The following is a 20,666-nucleotide window of genomic DNA, read 5'->3' as shown; positions in this document are numbered from 1 at the left end:
TCTATAGTCAAGACTGTCTAAACTGGGGAGACACAAATGCCACCCTTCCTTCTGAAGAATGTGCCTATTATAATCTTTCTTTCCTTTTTTTCCCTTCTGGAGTAAGAATCTTTATAGAAAAATGAATTCCCCCAAAAGAATCTATTAGACTACTTGACAAAAACAAACAAACAAGATTTAGGGTGTCAGAATCAGCCTCTGATTTAAAGCAAATGGTGATTAGCATTTCAATTGAGGATGGAAGATGAGATGCTGGGGAAATACTTTTGAGTTATTTCTAAACTTGTGTAGGCAGGTATCATACTCCTTGTTTTACAGATGAGAGAACCAAGGCACCTAGAGTTAAGTCATGGTGAGTTAATGATGGCATTCTGACTGGAAATTAGGTCTCCTAACTCCTAGTTTGCTACTCTTTTCATTATCCAACATCACTTCCTCAATGTAATTTCTACAGAACATTCTGAAACTCTCTGAACAATTCATCCCAGACCCACAAAGCACATTATGCACCTTCTTCAAATGTTTCTATACTTAACATATTACACAGCAGAACTGTAACCAGGGAGGGACAATCAGAGCTTTCTTTCAGGAACTTGAAATTTGATGGCAATTGGAATACTTTTGCAAAGTAGAAAACAAGTGATTTTAGCTCCTAGCTAGCAAGAATAATTAGTTTAAATAAAAGGCTATCAGATTGTGTTCTCCCTAATGTCAGGTGATATCATCTCTTGAACTTTTTCTTTCCCCCAAATGAATTTTCCTGAGCACCAAAATGAGTAATTATAGCTCTGTTACAGAGCAGATGTATTTTAACAAGGGTTAAATGGAAGGTCCAAATGAGAATACTCAGATTATTTTGCTGTTTGTTTTTTTTTTTAATAGACAGCTTGAGGAACATTACTCTCTTGCTGGTTAAGGGCACATTTCCATATTTCTTCTCCATTTAACACACAGATCTGACATCGGTTGAGATTTTACTTGAGGAGCTAAGCTCCAAGGTATCTTTCAGATGAACTCCAAACTAGGAAAAATGGAGAACAAGACAAATGAATAATACTGCTAGCTTGTGAAAGTTGTGAATATCTCCTGCCAAATACAATAAGAGATGGTTAAGGAATGAGCAGGATCATATTTAAGTTTGCAAAATCTCAATGAGACCAAGGGGAATTGGCATCCAATTAACTACTGTCAGGGAAGCAAAGATTCCAAAGGAATACAGTGCCAGTGTGGTGGGTCAGGTTCTGAAATTACAAAAAATTAAATTAAATATTTTATATGCAGATAAGGCTGTCAGAGTAGCTTTTCAAAAGTACAATTAGTGACTTCCCCAAGAGATGGGCAGGCCCACCCTTTTGTAAGATAACTCCCTTATGAATTATATGGCTTTCAAATACAGTCCTTTCAACAGAGATGTACCCCTAAAGAGGAGAGTGGGAGTTCTCAGGCTGATGAGTTATCTTTATATGTAATTCCATTGTATTCCTCTTTTCTTTGAGGTAGTTTCTGTTTAAGGAGCCCTTAAAATGCTAATGAATACTTAATGACAGGGTGACACAGCTGCTTTTTTAATATGTTTCTAATTTTACCGGAGAAAAAAGTGTCCTGCCAGTAGATAAGCTCCTTGGTACTATGGCAGTAGGTAATACCAATAATGGTGGAAAGATAAGTAGGATAAGACAGATTGAAGACCAAATGGAGTTCTGTTGACATCAATAGAGGGACCATGTAAGTAGCTGACATCATCACTAGAGGGGACAATGAAGACTTTAGACATTAGAAAGGGAAATAGTGTCTCTGATAGAAGAAAATAGATCCTCATCAGAATAGCTACAAGTACTGGAGGAAGATGCCTGGGCATATCCAACAATCTCGCTAGGTCTCTATCTCTTGGGAAGCTTGAGGTAAATGTAGTCTTAGAAACTGCATCAAGGGTTAACTCTTTCACACAAATAAAGCAAAGATGATTCATTGTTAATGAAGTCATAGGGCATGTATTTTCTTTTTACCTTGGTCAGTTAGCTTTGATTGATTTTATGACCATTGTCATTGTCCCTTCTTCCTAACCCTGTGTCTGTGTGTTCTTTTTCCATTCAATTCAGTGAGCTTTGATTTAGCACCTACTGTGTAAGGCAAGGTCACTAGGGAGCCTAGTTGTAAATTCTCAATAATTTATCTTAATCAGCATGAAAACAATCTAAAACACTTGTCCTTCTGAAGACACGTTAGTAGCAGCACTTTTTCTATAGGAAGGTGGGAACGGATTATATAGGAAAGATGCATATAATCATAGAATTAACACTGGTGGTTAATATTTGTAGGTGGTTTTCTGACTTGACCAAATTTAGAAGCTCCTCCCAATATACTTATCTCTGTCTTTGTTTCTCTATCTGTGTGTTTCTCTCTCTCTCTCTCTCTCTCTCTCTCTCTCTCTCTCTCTCTCTCTCTGTGAGGGCACATGAGGATTAAGCTCTTTTAAGTGTTAGCCTGTCTGTCATAATAGGTGATATTCCCAACAAATATGAAAGTGATGGAAAAATGATTGAGGGATAGAACAAATCTATCCTGTTACCTGTACATTAAAAAGAATGAAACATGAATTTGAGATACTTGTTTTGGCAGCACTGTTTCTTCTCTGTGGGACCCAAGGGGCCCAGCAATTTCCCATGTGGGGAAAAGGATCTATTTGACACAAGAAAGTGATGAGAATTATATGATAACATGCAGATCTGGGGTACTTTTTATGCTGTTGCCTTAGAGAAGTTCTTCATCTTTTTGTTGTGTGTTATGGATGCTATTGGAAGGCTAGTGAAATCTACGGACCCCTTCTCAGAATGTTTTGAAATGTACAAACTGAAATACATAATATTATAAAGGAAACCTATGCTATTGAAATACAGTTGCCAAAATATTACAAAGAAAAATAAAAGTTCACATGCCCCTTGCCTTAGAGATTTGAGTTTCGTACACACACCTGCAAGGAATGGTAACAAGCAGTGGCTTCCTTGGGAACAAAAGTGTCCAACTACCAAGTGTGTGGGCAGCAACTAACTTTGACATTGGGACTGCTGAACTACAAGCCTTTGTAGTCTAAGATTCTGTTAACGAGTAGTAAGGCATCAGAGCAGAAAGCAAAGCTCATGACCAATGAATGAGTGAGAAGACAGGATGACCAAGCCAAGCAGCACAAGCTCTCAAGTAAAACAGTTTGTTTGGGGAGGGGGCCTTATGTGGGGAGCAATATTCAAGGACAATCTCATGGGAAGGGATCAAGATCCTAGCCTTTAATTCTGAGTGACAAGACCCAAATGTCCATCTGGGGCAGTAGGTAAAGGAGATGACTCCGTCACAAAAGGCAGAGCCAGCTATTATGCTCTAATCAGGTGATTTACTTTAGCCAGAACTACCAATACAAAGAACCCAAGTTCAGCATAAGTTTAAGCAAGAGCAAACAGGAGCCCAAACACCAAGCTCATAGGCATTGTGGTAGAGAAGGAATTCCACTTGAAAGGAGACTGAGGCCCAGCCTATGTGATTATGGGCAAGTCATTTATGCTCCCCAGCCCTTAGTCTCCATATGGATAGAATGGACATGTACCTTCTGAGGTCCCTTTGAACTAGGATCCTATGAGCTCCATAGGGAATGGAGAAAGGAAAAGAACTGCTATTTGGAGCAGAAGTCCAGAAGTCTAGGAGAGGCTTTTTAGGTAATGAAGGGACCTTTGTTGTACAAGGAGTCAGAGGACAAGAAACAAGTTATGGCAAGAAACTCTAGAGAGAAAAAGGTGCCTGTATACTTCATAAAAACTGAAAAAAAAGAACCTATCAGATAGAATTAACTGTGTGAGAGTAATGAAAAATGAGAGAAATGCCTATTGCAAACCTTTGTTTCCACACCCTAAGCAAAGGATTTGGGGTGGAAGTGGGGAAACATTACATAAGGCTGGGATATCAAACAACCACAGTAAACCAAAATTCTTAAACTAGATAACCTAGGATCCTCCTTGGGCATCAAATTTGATGTCTTTGCCAAAGGGAGGTATATGACAGCCAATGCTAGCACCAGTAGAAACTCTGAAAAATATAACAAGAGGATGGTGAAGTGTTCCAGGATCTCAGAAACACAGAATTTAGGTTGGAAGGGGAAACTAATGGCCATCAAGTCTATATTGCAACCCTTTACTTTCTTTCCTCTCATTCTGTGATACTTTTGTTGTTTTTTTTTCTCTCCAAACAGCTTTTACTTTTTATTTTTCCCCATATAAATATTTTTTTTAATTTTCCAGTTTCATGTAGAGATAGTTTTCAACATTTGTTTATATAAGATTTCTTGTTTCAATTTTTTCTCCCTCCTTCTGCTCCCTCCCCCCCTCCCCAAGACAGCAAGTAATCTGATATAGGTTATATATGTACAATAATGTTAAACTTATTTCTACATTAGTGATGTAATGATGTAATGAGAGAAGAATCAGAGCAAAAAGGAAAAACCTCAAAAAAGAAAAACAACAACAACAAAAAACAATAGAAATAGTATGGTTCAATCTGCATCCAGATTCAACAGTTCTTTTTTTCTCTGGATTTGGAGAGTATTTTCCATCATGAGTCCTTTGGAACTATCTTGGACCATTGTATTGCTGAGAAGAATCTGTGATACTTTTGTATCCCATATTCAAGTCCTCTCATGAATTCTCTATAGCAGGTCATTCAACATTCCTGGATCTAGGGATATCTTGGAATCTGGACATTATGTAGGCATGAATTCAGCATTCTGGCCATCAATCTGTTCACACTCACTGCTTCAACCTCTCTCTCTTTTTTTTTTTTTAAAGAAAATCTTATATACCATTTCCAGCCCCCCACCAATATGACTTTTGAAATATGCTAGTCTGTTCAAATCCACCACAATTTTCTCTCTTGCCCTTTGGTTACATGCAACAGGTTCTTTGGAGATTGTGACATATCATTTACACTATATATTACCTATCGCAGAAGAACATTGCTATTAAATGCTTTAAAAAAGCAAGGATCTTGGGGTCATCATCAAACAATATTCCAAATGCAATCTGTTCCACTCTCTTCTTCTTGTTCAATTCTGGGCCCAATACCTTGTCCCTGTGTAGTGTCTTTGAAAGTTATATAAGCATATGCACACATACACATATACACACATAAATACGTTTGTATATTCTGATCATCCAATTACATTTCATAGTCTGGACAATAGTGATTCCCAGTCCATTTAGTTTTTCCTCTGTGGAAAGTAAGGCTAAACACTTCTGACTAACTAGGAATCTCATTTATAGCTCTGCAAAGGCTTAGTTAAGAGAGGAGTCCTTATGATTCCGATTCCTGTCGATGTTAGAAATGGTTCTGAGATGACAAAAAGAAGCATACTGTCCTAAGGATTGATGTATTGAGCTTCAGGTCATATCCAAGCAAGAGTATGAAGAGAACCCAAATATTGCACTAGAACAAACACAAAAAAACAAGAAAACAAACCAACAAACCCCAAACAAAACAAACCCAAGAGTCATGGATCCCTTTGACCACAGCTTCTTAAACTTTTTCCACTCAGGACTCCTCTTAACTCAAGAAATTTTTATGTGACTCTGGGTAGATGGATATATAAAACTTGAAGTTTAAGGAGTTCCTAAGAGGACTGGCAGAAGCTGGAGCCCTCTCACCTCTCACCAACTGTGCCCCACCCCTCACGCAGGGCAGGGCATTCATGTCCACTCATTAGGACAGGGTCTCATACCAACAGGCTTTCAGAGGGTTATGTTTCTCTCTATTTCCTTCTCTCCATCTTTCTTTTTCCCCCATCTCTGTTTCTCTTTTCTCTCTCTGATGCTTACTTTCAGAGCCATAATTACGCATTTTTCTACCCAAAGCAGGAAAAGCCTTCCTTGATGTATATGTACGGGGTGGGAAGTGGGGTATGGACAGGTTGGGGAATGACCAGAAGAGTTTACCTTACTGTTTAATCTGTTAGTTTCTAAACCAATTTTAATTCAATTTCTTAAATACCTTTTATGTGCAAGGGACTATACTAGTCTGAGGGGATATAAAAATAAAAGGAAAAAAAAAACAGTTCTTACTCTCAAGGACTGTATAGTCAAGGGAGTGGGGTGGGGGTAGGGGGTAGGAGTAGGGGACAGATACAATGGGTAAACCTACAGCTCAGAGTATGGTTGTCCTCCCCATTATTTTCCTGTGTATGCTACCCCTCTGCTTATACCATCAATTTGGTATCCTCAAAATTCAGCCCTGGCTGTGGAGAAACCCTACTTACCCTCTTTCCTTTAAGTACATCTTCACTACCTAGCTTTGATTTTTCTTCTTATTCAAACTCTCATTGATTGTTTCCCAGAACTCCAAACCAGGCCACCCCCCTTCTCTCTCTCAGCCCCCTTCCCAGGCTCAACCCCACATCAGAGACATCAAGTCCTCTCTGACTGGGGATTTGAAAGCCCTTTCTCCCACTTGATTTTAACATCTCTTGTGCTCAGATATGACAGGGGATTAAGCCTATGTTACACGTGGTCTGACAAGTGACTTTTTCTGAGCCCTAAGCAGTGAAGATCAACAGGAGAGAAGTCAACTTCTTTATATTACAGGCCTCTGCCTGCGGCTGGCCTGGGGCATTTTCCAGAGTTGGATATTTGGTACAGAATATCAAATACTTGTGACCCAACATAAAAAAGACATTTCCTGTTCAAAGGTTAAGAACCTGAATGTAATAGGATAGTAACTTCCACAGCTTTACACATAAGCCTTGGAGTAAATGGTCTCATATGATGTGGTTCAGGAAAGATCTTCCTGAACTGCTCATAATAATAACAATATCACCTCCTTTTATAGTACTTTAAGGTTATTTAAGAGCAGGTAGGTGGCACAGTGGATTCAACACCAGACCTGGAGTCAGGAGGACCTGAATTCAAATATGGTCTCAGATACTTCCTAGCTGTGTGACCTTGGGCAAGTCACTGAACCTGTTTGCCTCAGTTTCTCATGTGTAAGATGAGCTGGAGAAGGAAATGGCAAACCACTACAGTATCTTTGCCAAGAAATTCCCAAAGAAGGTCAGAAAGAATTATTCAAGATTAAAAAGATTCAATAACAAGGGGGCAATTAGGTGGCACAGTGGATAAAGCACTGGCCCTGGATTAAGGAGGACCTGGGTTCAAATTGAGCCTCAGACACTTGTCACTTTCTTGTTGTGTGACCCTGGGCAAGTCACTTAACCTTCATTGCCCTTAGAAAAAGACTCAACAACAACAACAACCACAAAGTTTACAAAGTATTCTGTTAACAACCATCTAAGAGATGAGCAATACAAATAATATTGTCCCCTTTTTACATATGAGGAATTTTCAGAGAAATTAAGTGATGTGTTTGTGGTCACACTAAGTATTAGAGCTGAGTTTCAAAGCTAGGTCTCCTGGTTCATTCTAAGCCTGGAGAATTTGAAAGTAAAGGAAGTAAATTTGAAAACACCTCCCAAAAGGATCAACTTTTTCAAAGCTGAAAGAATTGCTTTTAGATCTTAAATGGTTCTAGCCACATAAAACCATGCATAAATGACTCTCCAGGCAATCTGCATCACTCATTTCTTTTTATTATCATTGACATTTGTTTGGGTTGGGATGGTGTTTAGCATGGTGTTTGGCACATAGTAGGTACTTAATAAATGTTTTTTGACTGACTGACTAGATCACCCAAATGTCATTAGAAAGACACATGTTGTTGGGGCTTGGGGGATGGCATAAGTAGGCTGTGATGTATTACCAACTCTTGACTCCAGGCCTGGCACTATCCAAACAGGGAAGAAATAGGGCACTGGAAAGAGCACATCATCTTTTCTGCTCTACCTTCTCAAAATTCTGCTGTTCTCTCCCTACAAAGGACAATAAAGTAGGAGGGGAGAAGGACTTCTAGTCTTCCTGAGAGTCAGGTCTCAGAACCTCTTAAGAACCATCTATTACAGGAATATGAACCTTTTAATTTATTAGAAGAGTAAGAACTCCTTTTGTATTGCCTACATCTTTGGCAGTCTGGTGAAGCATATAGAGCTTGTCTCAGGATAATGTTTTTAAGACATGAAATGCACCAGATTTACAAAAGAAACCAATGATATTGAAAATTATAAAAAAAAGTGAAAAGACTCCAGGTTAAAAACCCTTTAGTCCTACTGAGTCATAAAATGGGTTGTATTCTCTATTTGGGGAAATAGTACCATCATAAATAGCATTGATCCTTGAAGCACTGAAGTGGTCTCAATAGTGGGATTACTAGGCCTAAGGGTATGTATGACCAGTTTTATGCTGTAGATCAATGTAAACTCTTTGAGGACAGAGAATATTTTATTGGTCCTGTTATAATTTTCCCTTTCATTTCCAGTGACTAAAACAGTGTAAGCACATAGTAAGCTCTTAATGAATTCATGTTGAATCACAATGAATTTTTGAGTTACTTTTCCACTTGTCAGTAAAGGATAGAAGGGGCTTTAGAAGGGGCTGAAGAAAAATAGGTGCTTTAATAGTGGTGCTCCCCTGGTTCTGTTTCTGCCAGAAAACTGAGGAACTGAGTAACCACTCTCTTGATCTGTCCCTCCTTGGAGCATTTATAACCTACAGGCCAGAATAACATGAGGGAAGTCATATTTTCCCAAGGCAATGGTGTGTTTTTGCTAGGGATTTTGTCTTTGGCTTCTGCATAGCTTTCAGTGCAGATAAAGCTTAGATGCTGAGAGCATTTAATAACTCTAAAATCTGTTTCATCATCTGCAAAATGGAAATCTATTTACCTGATATCCCTCCCAGCCTTTTGAGAATGATTTTGTTTTAAACTATAAAGCATTTCTCTATTTCCAGTCACTCAGGTTCAGAACCTTAGAGCCATCTTCAACTCCTCAATCCCCTTTGCCACATATATATCTAAACAGTTACCAGGTTTTTTTCAATTATACCTTCATAGCATTTTACATCTATCCCCTGTTTAACACTCACATGAGCATCTTTACCAACTCCCACCTGGACTACTATAATAGCCTCAAAATTGATGTCCCTGCTTTGCGTGTCCTGTTTCCACTCTATCCACCAAGCAGTTCCCAAAGTACTTTTTCTAAAGCACAACTCTGACCATGTTACTACATTATCCAGCAAACTAATAATCCCTTACGCTCTTTCATGTCAAATACAAAGTCCTCTGGCATTTAAAGCCCTTTACAACCTGATTCCAGTGGACATTTCCTGTCTAATTATGTACTACTCCCCTTCTCACTCTCTATAGTGCAGCTGCCCTTGTTGTAGATACATGCCACTCCATGTCTCTTCTCCATCGTTTTGTATCTTTCTGCCTGTAAGTCTCTCTTCACGTCTACCTCTTAACATCCCTTGTTTCTTCAAAACTTAGTGCAAGCATCCCCTTCTACATCAAGCTTTTCCTAATCTCCTTCTAGTTGTTAGTCTCTCCCCTGAATAATATTATATTTATTTTTAGATATTTTGTAAGTAATTATATATGCATATGTTGTCTCTGGAATATAAGCTGCTTGAAAGCAGAGATCACTGTTCCTTTACTTTCTTTTTGTTTTTTTTGCACATGTATGCTTGGCATGTAATTTGCCATCACTACTTAGTGCCTGGTGGATTAAATAATTATATATCATCCTAACTATATTAAATACTATATAGATCACTATGTGCCTTTGTGAGCTTTTAAGAAAGGCAGGGTATGGTAAAATCAAATGGGTAATAACAGTATGCAGTAAGTGCTACAGTCGGTAGTCTTGACTAAATAACAGAAAGATGATCAAGGAATCAGGAAGAAAAATCCAACTCCAAAGGAGGTTGTTAAAAGAACAGCACTAGAGTGAGAGTAGATATTAAACAGGGATCCCTTGAGCTCCATTCTCAGCACAGATATATCCTCGTATCCTCTGAAATGGCTTGGATAAGATTAAAGAACATTTTATTAGGTTTTCAAAGGAAATCAAGTTGACAAAGATAGCTAGTAATTTGGAGAATTGAGACTGGAATACAAAATACTTTAAAGATAAATCAGAGAGAAGTCAAAATTATCTGAGTTGACATTTAATAGAGACCATTATATTATAGATATAGAGGTAGAAGAGAGCTTGGAAGTCATGGAGGCACATGCCTTCATTTTACAGATGAAGAAACTGAGGTTCAGAATGATGAAATGAATTTCTCAAAGTTATACAGCTGTGAAATATCTGGAGTGGAATTCTAACCCAAGTTTTCCTCTCTTCAAATCCAGCACAATAACCATTTTGTCAGGCTAATTCTCTTAATATAAATGTAAAACCAGTGATCAATGCAAAGCCCTGGCAAATGTTTCATAATTTACAAATTGAAAAACACTGAGTTGGCAAGAGTATAGAAGGATAGAAAAATCTAGAATTATTAGAAAACCCAATACTTTAAAAAAATTAATGCTTTTATTTTATGCCATAGGCTATTTTTGGTAGTCTCCATATCTACCTCCTCCAACACTGAACCCTTTGTTGTAGCAAATGATGATGATGGGAACAAAAACATAAAATACAGTGACCATATCTAACAGTGTCTACAACATTCTGTCTCCTGTTTTCCTTAAGCACAGTTGATATTTATATAATTATTCAGTTTGTCTTTCTATTAATTTTATTTTCATTTACATTATGACAATAATTTTTATTGTTCTTTTTTCTTAATTTGTTATCAGTTCATATGAGTCTTCTGGGATTTCTTTGAACTCCATATCTTTGTCATTTCTTACTGGACAATACTATTCTATTCCATTCATATTTTGGAATATTGGAATATTCTATTCCAATTAATATTCATGTTTAGCTATTTCCCAGCTAATGAGAACTCACTTTTTGCGCCAGTTCTTTGTTACCACCTAAAAAGTGTCATAATATATATTTTGATATGCTCATCCTTTTTTCCTGTCTTTGACTACTTTGGAGTAAATGGGAGCATTGGGTTAAATGTGGTATATAATGAGTAACATTCCTTGCATAATCACAGATTGTTTTACACACTGATTGGACCTGCCCACAGTTGCATCATGAGTGAATTATATTTAGGGCATAGACTTTTTAGAAATAAAGGTTGTAATGTGACTATACTGCAATCTATCATGGTCATCCACAGTGTACGTTTATGCCTTAAAAACCCAAACAATTATATGTTTCCTTGTGGAATACACCAAATTCCACTGAGCAATCTCTTCTAAGAGACTTTGCACAGTCCTGGGGCTTAATGCAATCATCAAAATGTCATATGCAATTAGGAGAAGATGGAGGACCTTGGTATTTAGAGTAGCAACCCATGCATAAAATGGGAAAAACAATAGCAGTTTACTTCATAGGTTACTTGTGAAGCTCAGAAGAGATTATTCATGTAGGAGAGAATATTTTTAAAATGTCAAGTTCTCTGGAAAGGCAGGTACTATTTGTAATTTATGATTTCAATTTTGTAACTTCTGTAGAATGTGCATCCTTCTCTCTATTGACATTGCTACCACTCTAGTGCAGGACCTCATCACCTCATTCCTGGACTATTGCAATAGCCTGCTGATGGGTATTCCTGCCTCAAGTTTCTTTCCATTCACTCCATCCTCCAATCAGCCATCAAAATTACTTACCTAAAGTGTCACCCCCTACTCAATAAACTCCAGTGGGTCCTCAAATACAAAATCTTCCATTTAACATTCAAAACCCATTATAACCAAGCTCTATTTCCCCACTCCATTATGCTATAGCTGTGCAATAGATCTTAGAAAGATTAAATAACCTACTCATGGTCATATACTTAGTAAGTAAAAAAGTAGAATTCTAATCTAGGTTTTCCTTGACTTTAAATTCAGAACTTATATCCACTGTACTCAGCAACCTAATAAATGTGTGCTGAAATCAACTGAATGGAAATTCCATTTCTTCCACCAATCCTTCTAATACTTAATCCACTTTGATCTCTTTTTTTCTGAACTTCTATTGTACTTAGAGTCACTACCCACTTCCACGGCTTCATTGTTCTTCAGTTCTTTCATTTGTGTTGGTCTGATCCCTGGAATATATTCCCTCCTGCTAAGAGCAATCATTATGACTTCAACTACTTTATATGCTCACAGTACTTAGGATAGTGCTGGCCTTGTACAATTAATTTCTGTTTAGATTAATTTAATAAGCACTGGGCTGCTATTATGTGTTGATGTTGGCAGGTGTTGGGTGGAGAAAGCATGTATGCATCTATTTACATATAAACAGTGGACCAAAAGTCATGAAGGGGTTTCAATATTTAATAACTTCCTTTTTTGGTTTTAATTTATAATATTGTAGCATCATATGCGGTTTATATAGGATATGAATTTACATTATGTGTGAAAAATTAAATCTTATAAATGCTAAAAAACAAAGAACAATAATTTTCAAAAAGTTATTAAAACATTGTGACTTCCTTCCCTGTAGATTGCATACACACACACACACACATATATATATATAGTATATATGAATAAGTAGATATTTGCATATATATAAGTGGTATGGATATATAACATACATAGCATATACATACACTGATATCATAAAGTAATTTTCAGGGAGAAGGCATTATTAAATGGAGGGAGAAGGGCTAACTTTCCTGTAGTAGGAGGCCATTAAGCTGATCCATAAAAGATCACAGAGATTCTATGATGTCGAGATGAGAGAAGATTCCTAGCATAAGGAACAACCTATATACAAAGACACTGGGACAGGAGATGGAATGACATGTTCAAGTTACAATATATAGGCTAGTCTGGCTGAATCTCAATATGCCATATGAAAATTGAGGGGTTTGTCTTCTGACAAAAGTCAGAAGAGCTGTAAGATGATTGTTAGTGGGGATAAAAGATTCTGATTCTCAAATATTCCTATCCTACCCTAATCTTTCTATTGACCTCTAATCCTACATCTCCAACTGCCTTTCAGTAATCTCAAACTACATATTGTGTAGACATATTAAACTCAATATGTCCAAAACACAACTCATTATCTTTCCCCCTAACCCTTCCCCTCTTTTAGCTTCCCTATTACTCTAGAGGGGGATATATCCTCCCAGTCCCTCCACCTTGCAACCTAGAAGTTGGCCTTAACCCCTCAATATCTCTCATCCCCCCCCCCCAGTATCCAAGCTGTTGCCAAGACCTCTTAATTTCACCTCTGCAACTTCTATCCTATGTGCTTCATCTCTATTTGGACCCAGGCAGCACTATTTAAGGCCCTTATCAGCTTATACTTGGATAGTTGCAATGGATTGCTGATAGGTTTGCCTGCTTCAATTTCTCCCCATTCCAATCTATTCTCCATTCAGTCACTAAAGTGATTGTCCTAAAGGGAAATATGACCATATCACTCCCCTACTCAGGAAATTCCAATGGCCCACTATCCACTTTCAGGATCAAATACAAAATCCTCTATTTAGCATTCAAATCCATTCATAATCTAACCTGCTTTCAAATCTTCTTATGCCTTAGTCTCTGTGAAATATTCTTTGAATCAGAAACACTGGCCTCTGGACTGTTTCACAAAAAAGATACTCCATCTCTTGGCTCCAGAAATTTTCTCTGATTGTCTCCCAAGCCTACTTTCCCTTCTCAACTCTACCTACTCACTTCCCAGGTATTTTTTAAGGCCTAACTAAAATCTTATCTTTTCCTGGAAGTCTTTCCTAAACCCCGCACCCCACCCCCATTTCTAGTGCTTTCTCTCTGTTAATTATTTCTGTTTATCCTGTACACAGCTTTCATTGTATATATTTGTTTGTATGTTGTTTCCCCCATTATCTTGTAAGTTCCTTGAGGGTAGGTCCTGTTCTTTGCCTCTTTTGGTAATCCTACTTTTTAATACAGTGCCTGGCACATAGTAGATATTTAATAAACTTTTATTGATTGATGGGAGAGAAGAGAGACTCAAAACTGGGAGACCAATTAGCAAGAAATTGAAATAGTAAAGGGAGAGATAGGTGAAAACCTCAACTAAAGTAATGGCTGTGTGATTAGAGAAAGGGACAAATATGAGTGATGTGGAGACAGAATCAGTAATACTTGGCAACTGATTGGACATGGGGAACAAGGGAGAGGGGAGAACCTTATACTCCCATCACCTACTTTTGGCTCATAGGAGGCATGTGTAAAGAAAATGCTAGGCTCTAAGAACATAGTACCAATACTGAAGGAAAAGTGGGGTTAAAATATCAGAGAACTAAGATAAGAAATCAAGAAACCTTCTTTATCAGGAAGAATCCTTGGATTGATTCCTGAGAAAAAATTCATTCACATTAGAAAAGAAATTTAAGTTGACAAAATTAACACCTGATAAAATAGAGGTTGAATAGTTGCCATCTTAAGCCCAATTTTCTCAGAATTTACCACGGTATATTTTTGGAAAATTCTAAATTTCCTTATACTATACAACACTATAAAGAGTGGATTCTTGGACTACAATTGGGGGTGGGTGGGGAAATGCACTTGTTGGCCACCACTGCTACACTCAATATATGATGGAGAACTGCTGTATCTAGAAGATCAATTGTTTTGCTGGGGCAACCCCCCCCCCCCATTGTAGATATCTAAATGCCCCAATCATTTATCTATTTCCTTTTCCTACTAAACTAGCTGTTTACCCAAAGTACTTACTTGGTATTTGGCAATTTATTAACCAGTTCTTTTCTACTAGTTGGTTGCTCTGTATATTCACCAATGAATGGCAATTGTAAGAATTTATCAATCTTTTTTTTTTCATAGTTCAAGAAGGTACTCTAAATGCAGAGATTTATCATCATGAAAATCCAAGGCCTACAATATATTTTATATAAGGAAAAATGGCAAAAAGTAGATTGGGATGAATAGCTAGGAAATCAAAGATTATATCTAGTGCATTTTTATTGTGATATTTGTATTATTAGATTTTTTGAAATTGGTAATTATGGATGGATACACATTCTTTCTTGGTAAAATTATGAAGTAGAAAAAATTATATGGAGTATTTTCTACTTAACTCTTTCTTTATGAGTAAATCTTTAAAAAAGTAAATCTTATTTTTTTTCAGTTAACAAGTATTTTTTTTCTTCCATTCTCCCAAATGAAAAAAAAAAGCAAGGAAAAAGAAAACCTTGGTAGTAAAAAAACAAATATGCAGTCAAGCAAAATAAATCCTCATATTTTCTACGTGTAAAAATGTATTTTTTTTTACTTATTGAATCCATTCCCTTTCTGACAGAAGGTGAATAGCAATACTCATCATCAGTCTTCTGGAATCATGGTTGATTGCTGTATTGATCAGTTATTGTTTTTCAAAACTGTTCATTTTCATAATGTAGATGTTACAGTATAAATTGTTCTCTGTGTTTGTCTGATTCTACTCTGTATCAGATCATGCAAGTTTTCCCAGGTGTCTAAGAAACCATCTCTTTCAAAATGTCTTATACCATAAAATATTCCATTATATTCATAGAATACAATTTGTTAAGCCCTTCCCAATTAATAGATTATCCCACAGTTTCTACTTCTTTGCCCTCCAAATAAATACTATAAATATATTTGTATATGTAGAAAACCCATTATTTTTTCTCTCTTTGGAGTATGGGTCTCACAGTGATATTACTAGATCAAAGGATATACACAGTTCATTGGATTTAGGCATTTTTTTGGTGTGTGTGGGGGAACATTTTTAATCCTTACATGTAAAATATATTATGAGGTAGGAAAAGTTTAATTTTGGATTGACTCACCCCTCCTTTCTTCTCATAGACAATCCCCACTCATCATCAATACTTCAACCTCTTCCAGTCCCTTAATTCCAATACACCTAATATTTTTGTGATGTCCATAGTGATAATAGTATCTTGCATTTATACAGTGATTTAAAGTTTTCAAAGCATATTACATATATTATCTTATTTGATCCTCACAGCAACCCTGTGAGCTAAGTGCTTGGGTTGTCCTCTGAGCCTTTGGTTCATAAAGACAAAGTAATGTACCCAGAATGATACATCTAAGAAAGTTTATGAGGCACTTTTTGAACACAGCTCCTAATAGTAAATACAACACTGTGTCTGACATGCCACACAGCCTCCATCTTCTTTTACTCACAAAGAAAATAAATGATAATTAATTTACCTTAATGTTAGTGACTTACATAGCTCTTTTAAACCTCCAATCAATTTTCTAGATTTTCATCTGAAATCCATAATAAATCTCTAATATAGGTAGAAGCATTATTGTTCCTGTATTGCAGAGAGGGTACCTCAGTTTTAAATGATAAGCCCAAAGTGAAAAAGCTACAAAGTGATGAGTCTTGAGTTCAAATTCAGATTTTATTATCTTAATACCTCTGCATTCAAAAGAGAAAGCCTAAGAAGAAATACTTATTATAATAGAATAAATTACTTATGATGAGTTTAAGGCAACAGTGAGGGCAATGAAAGGGGATAGCTGATCACTTCACATAGATGACCAGCTATTTATGCATGATTAGTAGTTATTCACCATTCCATTTTTGTAGCATTTTTAATGGAGATAGAACAGTGAGAAATCATAGGACCAACAGTGAAATAAAAATGACTTTCCATCAATAGTATAAAGAGTCTCCTTTATGAAAGCTTAGCAAAATAAGTGTCACCTAATATATTGCAATAAATATTTCTGTCTCTTCATTGTTTGCATGTGGAACAGAGAAAGCACATTCTTATTTGCTCTCTAGGATATGTTATACAGAACCTGCCCATATCTATGCTCTCTCTGGTTTCCAACATCTGGAATTTTAAGAGCAAGTCTCTGTCTATGATGATTTAGGAGTTGATGCTGTGTAAAAAGATAAAAGTTCATTGACTGTAGAACCTGAGAAACTGATGACTTAGGAGTGGCTGAGCTGGAACAGAAGGGATAAAAGATGCAAGGACTTCTTTGACTTGGCTGGCAGGGGAGGAGCAGATGGCTGAATTCCTCTACCTTGGCAGCCAGGTCAACACGTGGTGCCTGTGGGTGTGGGTGTGTGGGTATGGGTATGGGGTAGGGGTGTGTATTTATTCTTTCCTGATTTTAGGTGAATGTGTTCTTAAGAATCAATTATTTAAGATATCCCGATATTCCACTGAAAACCATTGTCTGTAGCATAGACCTACAGAAGTGGCAGGAGTCACCACAGGAGTGAAAACCCTCCAAAAGAACCCCCTATCCACCCCTTTCCCCAAACACCTCTGAAACCCCAGAAATGATTGCTGACAAATGTAAAAAAATAGAGTTCTCTCAGGAACTGGAGGTGGTAGCATGGTCTCTGGAAGGTTAGTGACTAATGATAGAAGTTTCTGCTGATGGATATAGAAAAGGCAACCTAGACTGGTGGCAGCATCAGGATTGTGACACCTCATGACAGAGAAAAGAGTCATCTATGGGTTCTATACCAGCAGTATTCTCTGGAGCCCAGCTTTAAAAGAATTTAGGGAAAGGTGCAGGAGTACTCTCTCTGTGAAAGAAGAAAAGGGCTTCCAGTGAAAGAGTTGTGAATTTATCCCTTTGTCCCAAGTGTAAACAATATATACATACCATGCATTCACTTTTTATTCATTACCACTGTTTGCACTTAGTTGTTACTAGAGATACTTTATTCTCTCCACTCCCACCAATGTCCACTTGATAGTGGGGAAGGTACCTTTAATCTGTCTACATCTCTAGAACCCTGGGGGAGAAGCAGTCAGCTGTTCTCTGGGCACTTCAACTAGTGAGTGTGATCAATCAGTTGGGAGAGTGAGCCCAGAGCACATAAAACTCATTAAACATGATTCTACCTATGAATGCCATCCAAATTTTCAGGTCATCTTAACTTTATTTATTCAAGAATGGGAACCACTCTTTGAGACTTTGCTGGTTTTTTGTTTGTTTGTTTGTTTGTTTTAATGAATGATCTAGGAAGATTCAGAGTAATTAGAATTATTCAAAACCAGAATAGCTTGTCTCAGAGGTATTGAGTTTCTCTGGAGTTTGTCAGTGTTGAGGATATAAAGTAAGGGTTGTAATAGAGAGTCTTCTTCTTCTTCTTCTTCTTCTTCTCCTTCTCCTTCTCCTTCTCCTTCTCCTTCTCCTTCTCCTTCTCCTTCTCCTTCTCCTTCTCCTTCTCCTTCTCCTTCTCCTTCTCCTTCTCCTTCTCCTTCTCCTTCTCCTTCTCCTTCTCCTTCTCCTTCTCCTTCTCCTTCTCCTTCTCCTTCTTCTTCTTCTTCTTCTTCTTCTTCTTCTTCTTCTTCTTCTTCTTCTTCTTCTTCTTTTTTAGTGAGGCAATTGGGATTAAGTGATTTGCCCAGGGTCACACAGCCAGTAAGTGTTAAGTGTCTGAGGTCGGATTTGAACTCAGGTCCTCCTGACTCCAGGGCCAGTGCTCTATCCACTGTGCCACCTAGCTGTCCTGGAGAGTATTCTTCTTAAGGTACAACTTGGACTAGATGATCTCTGAAGTTCCTTTCAAAGCAAAGATGCTTTGATTCTATGCCAATTATGCATGTATTCAACAAATTTTTGTCCTGTGAAAATATATATTTTACCAGATTTCCCTTAAAATCTCTACACAGTGATGATAGAAATAGGGTTACTATATTGTAGATAAGGATCCCTGCAGGCTACATATTGACTTAGAATAACCACATATAAACATTATCTCTGTTCTATTGTCTTTTAATTTATTTTTTTGAATATTTCCACATTGGATTTTAATATGGTTCCTAGTTATGAATGTTGTAGGCCATATGAGGTCCAGGTCTATTTGACATCTCTTTTCTCTGGGAAGTCTTTCATATCCCCTCTTAATTCTAGTGCTCTCCCTCTTTTAATTGTTTCCTATTTATCTTGTATATAGATTGTTTATGTGCTGCCCCTGGTTTCCTAAAAGGTGACTGATTCTCTGATTTGTTTATTAAAAGAGAAAAATGAAGAATGGTGTGTTTATAAGATTTTAAAATTTGTTAATGATGTATCAAATAATTGAACAATGAACCCATATCCACTGAGCATATTTCAGCTCCTTTCTTGGTCTGTAGAATTCACATAGTCCTGGTTCTGTTTCTACCTAGCTGTGTGGCCTTGGACCACTCACTTAACATCTACATGCCTTCTTTTTCCTCTTCTATATAAGGAAGAAGTTAGACTAGAAGGTCTTTGTATCCTAATCAGAGTCACTTCTAAGCAAGTCTCTAAAAAGCCTCCTTCTGCTTTATGATATGATGTCTTCTACCAAAAGGCAAAGAGGAATGATTTCACCTGTGGAACAAAGGCTGCAAATCTCCCTTTCCTCAGCAGTCTAGGCACTTCATTTTGTGATACTACTGTGAGAAAATAATGGGATTTGGCAGATACTCCAAGGCCCACCTGGAGATTAATCTAAACTGATTGAATTAAGTGAGAGTGATTGACTTTGCTGATTAGCCTATATCAAGTTAATTAGGTTGTAACCACACCTGGCTAGCCCTTAAGGTATTGCTCTCAGAAGCTAAGCACTTTGAATTCAACTTGAGACTAAATTCAAGTTGAGTGAACCAATGAATTTGGATGACACCTACCAATCAGCTTGAAGCAGTGTGTAAGGACCACCTCTGATCCAGATCTATAAAAGGCTTCCACACTCAGTTTGAGAAGAGTTTGTGGTTGAAGCAGGCTTGTGGAAGAGGACTTGAAGAAGAACCAGACCAGGCTGGACCTCTAGGTTAGATAGCCCTTTTCTTAAAATTTCTGAACTCCACATGTTCTCTTTTTTCTAATACCTAGCATGCTTTAATAAATGCTTAATTCCCAAAGACTGGTGCTAAAGCTTCTAATTTAAGGAGACTACATATTAGATTTTTTACACATCACATATTACATTTTAAACATCACACTACTATCACTTCAAAAAAAGAAAATAAATGAAAACATATATTAATATAGCCTTACAGTTACCATCTCAGCATTTCAGAGCTGATTAATTTCTGTGCTTTTCTACTTCTGGGCCACAAAAAAGACAAGTATAATATAATGCTAAAAAGTTTTAGAAAGGCATTAGATTTAGACCCTTTTCTTTTCTTTTTTCTTTCTTTCTTTCTTTCTTTCTTTCTTTCTTTCTTTCTTTCTTTCTTTCTTTCTTTCTTCCTTTCTTTTTTTTTTAGGGGGTGGGCAATGAGGGCAAGTGACTTGCCCATGGTCAAATAGCTAGTAAGTGTCAAGTGTCTGAGGCTGGATTTGAACTAAGGTCCTCCTTAATCCAGAGCTGGTGCTTTATCCACTGTGCCACATAGCTCCACGTCCCCTTTTTCTTTTTTTAAATAATAATCATTTTTATTTAAACTTTTGAGTTCCAAATTTTGTCCCTCTTTCTCTCCCTCTGCTACCCCCTTACCAAGGCAATAAGCAATGAGGTATAGGTTACACATTTGCAATTATGTAAAACATTACAATATTAGTAATTTTGTAAAAGAAAATTTGAATAAAAGAAAAAAATGAAAGAAATTGAAAATAGCATTCTTCAGTCTGTGTTCAGTCAATGTCAGTTCCTTCTTTGTAGGTGGATAGTATGCTTCCTCATTAGTCCTTTGGGATTGTCTTGGATCATTGTATTGCTGAGAATAGTTGTCATTCACAGTTCTTTATCAAACAATATT

Source organism: Dromiciops gliroides, chromosome 2 (assembly GCF_019393635.1).
Source record: "Dromiciops gliroides isolate mDroGli1 chromosome 2, mDroGli1.pri, whole genome shotgun sequence".
Lineage (NCBI taxonomy): Eukaryota > Metazoa > Chordata > Mammalia > Microbiotheria > Microbiotheriidae > Dromiciops > Dromiciops gliroides.
The sequence above is the reverse complement of the archived record's forward strand: the minus strand, read 5'-3'. Positions refer to the sequence as shown.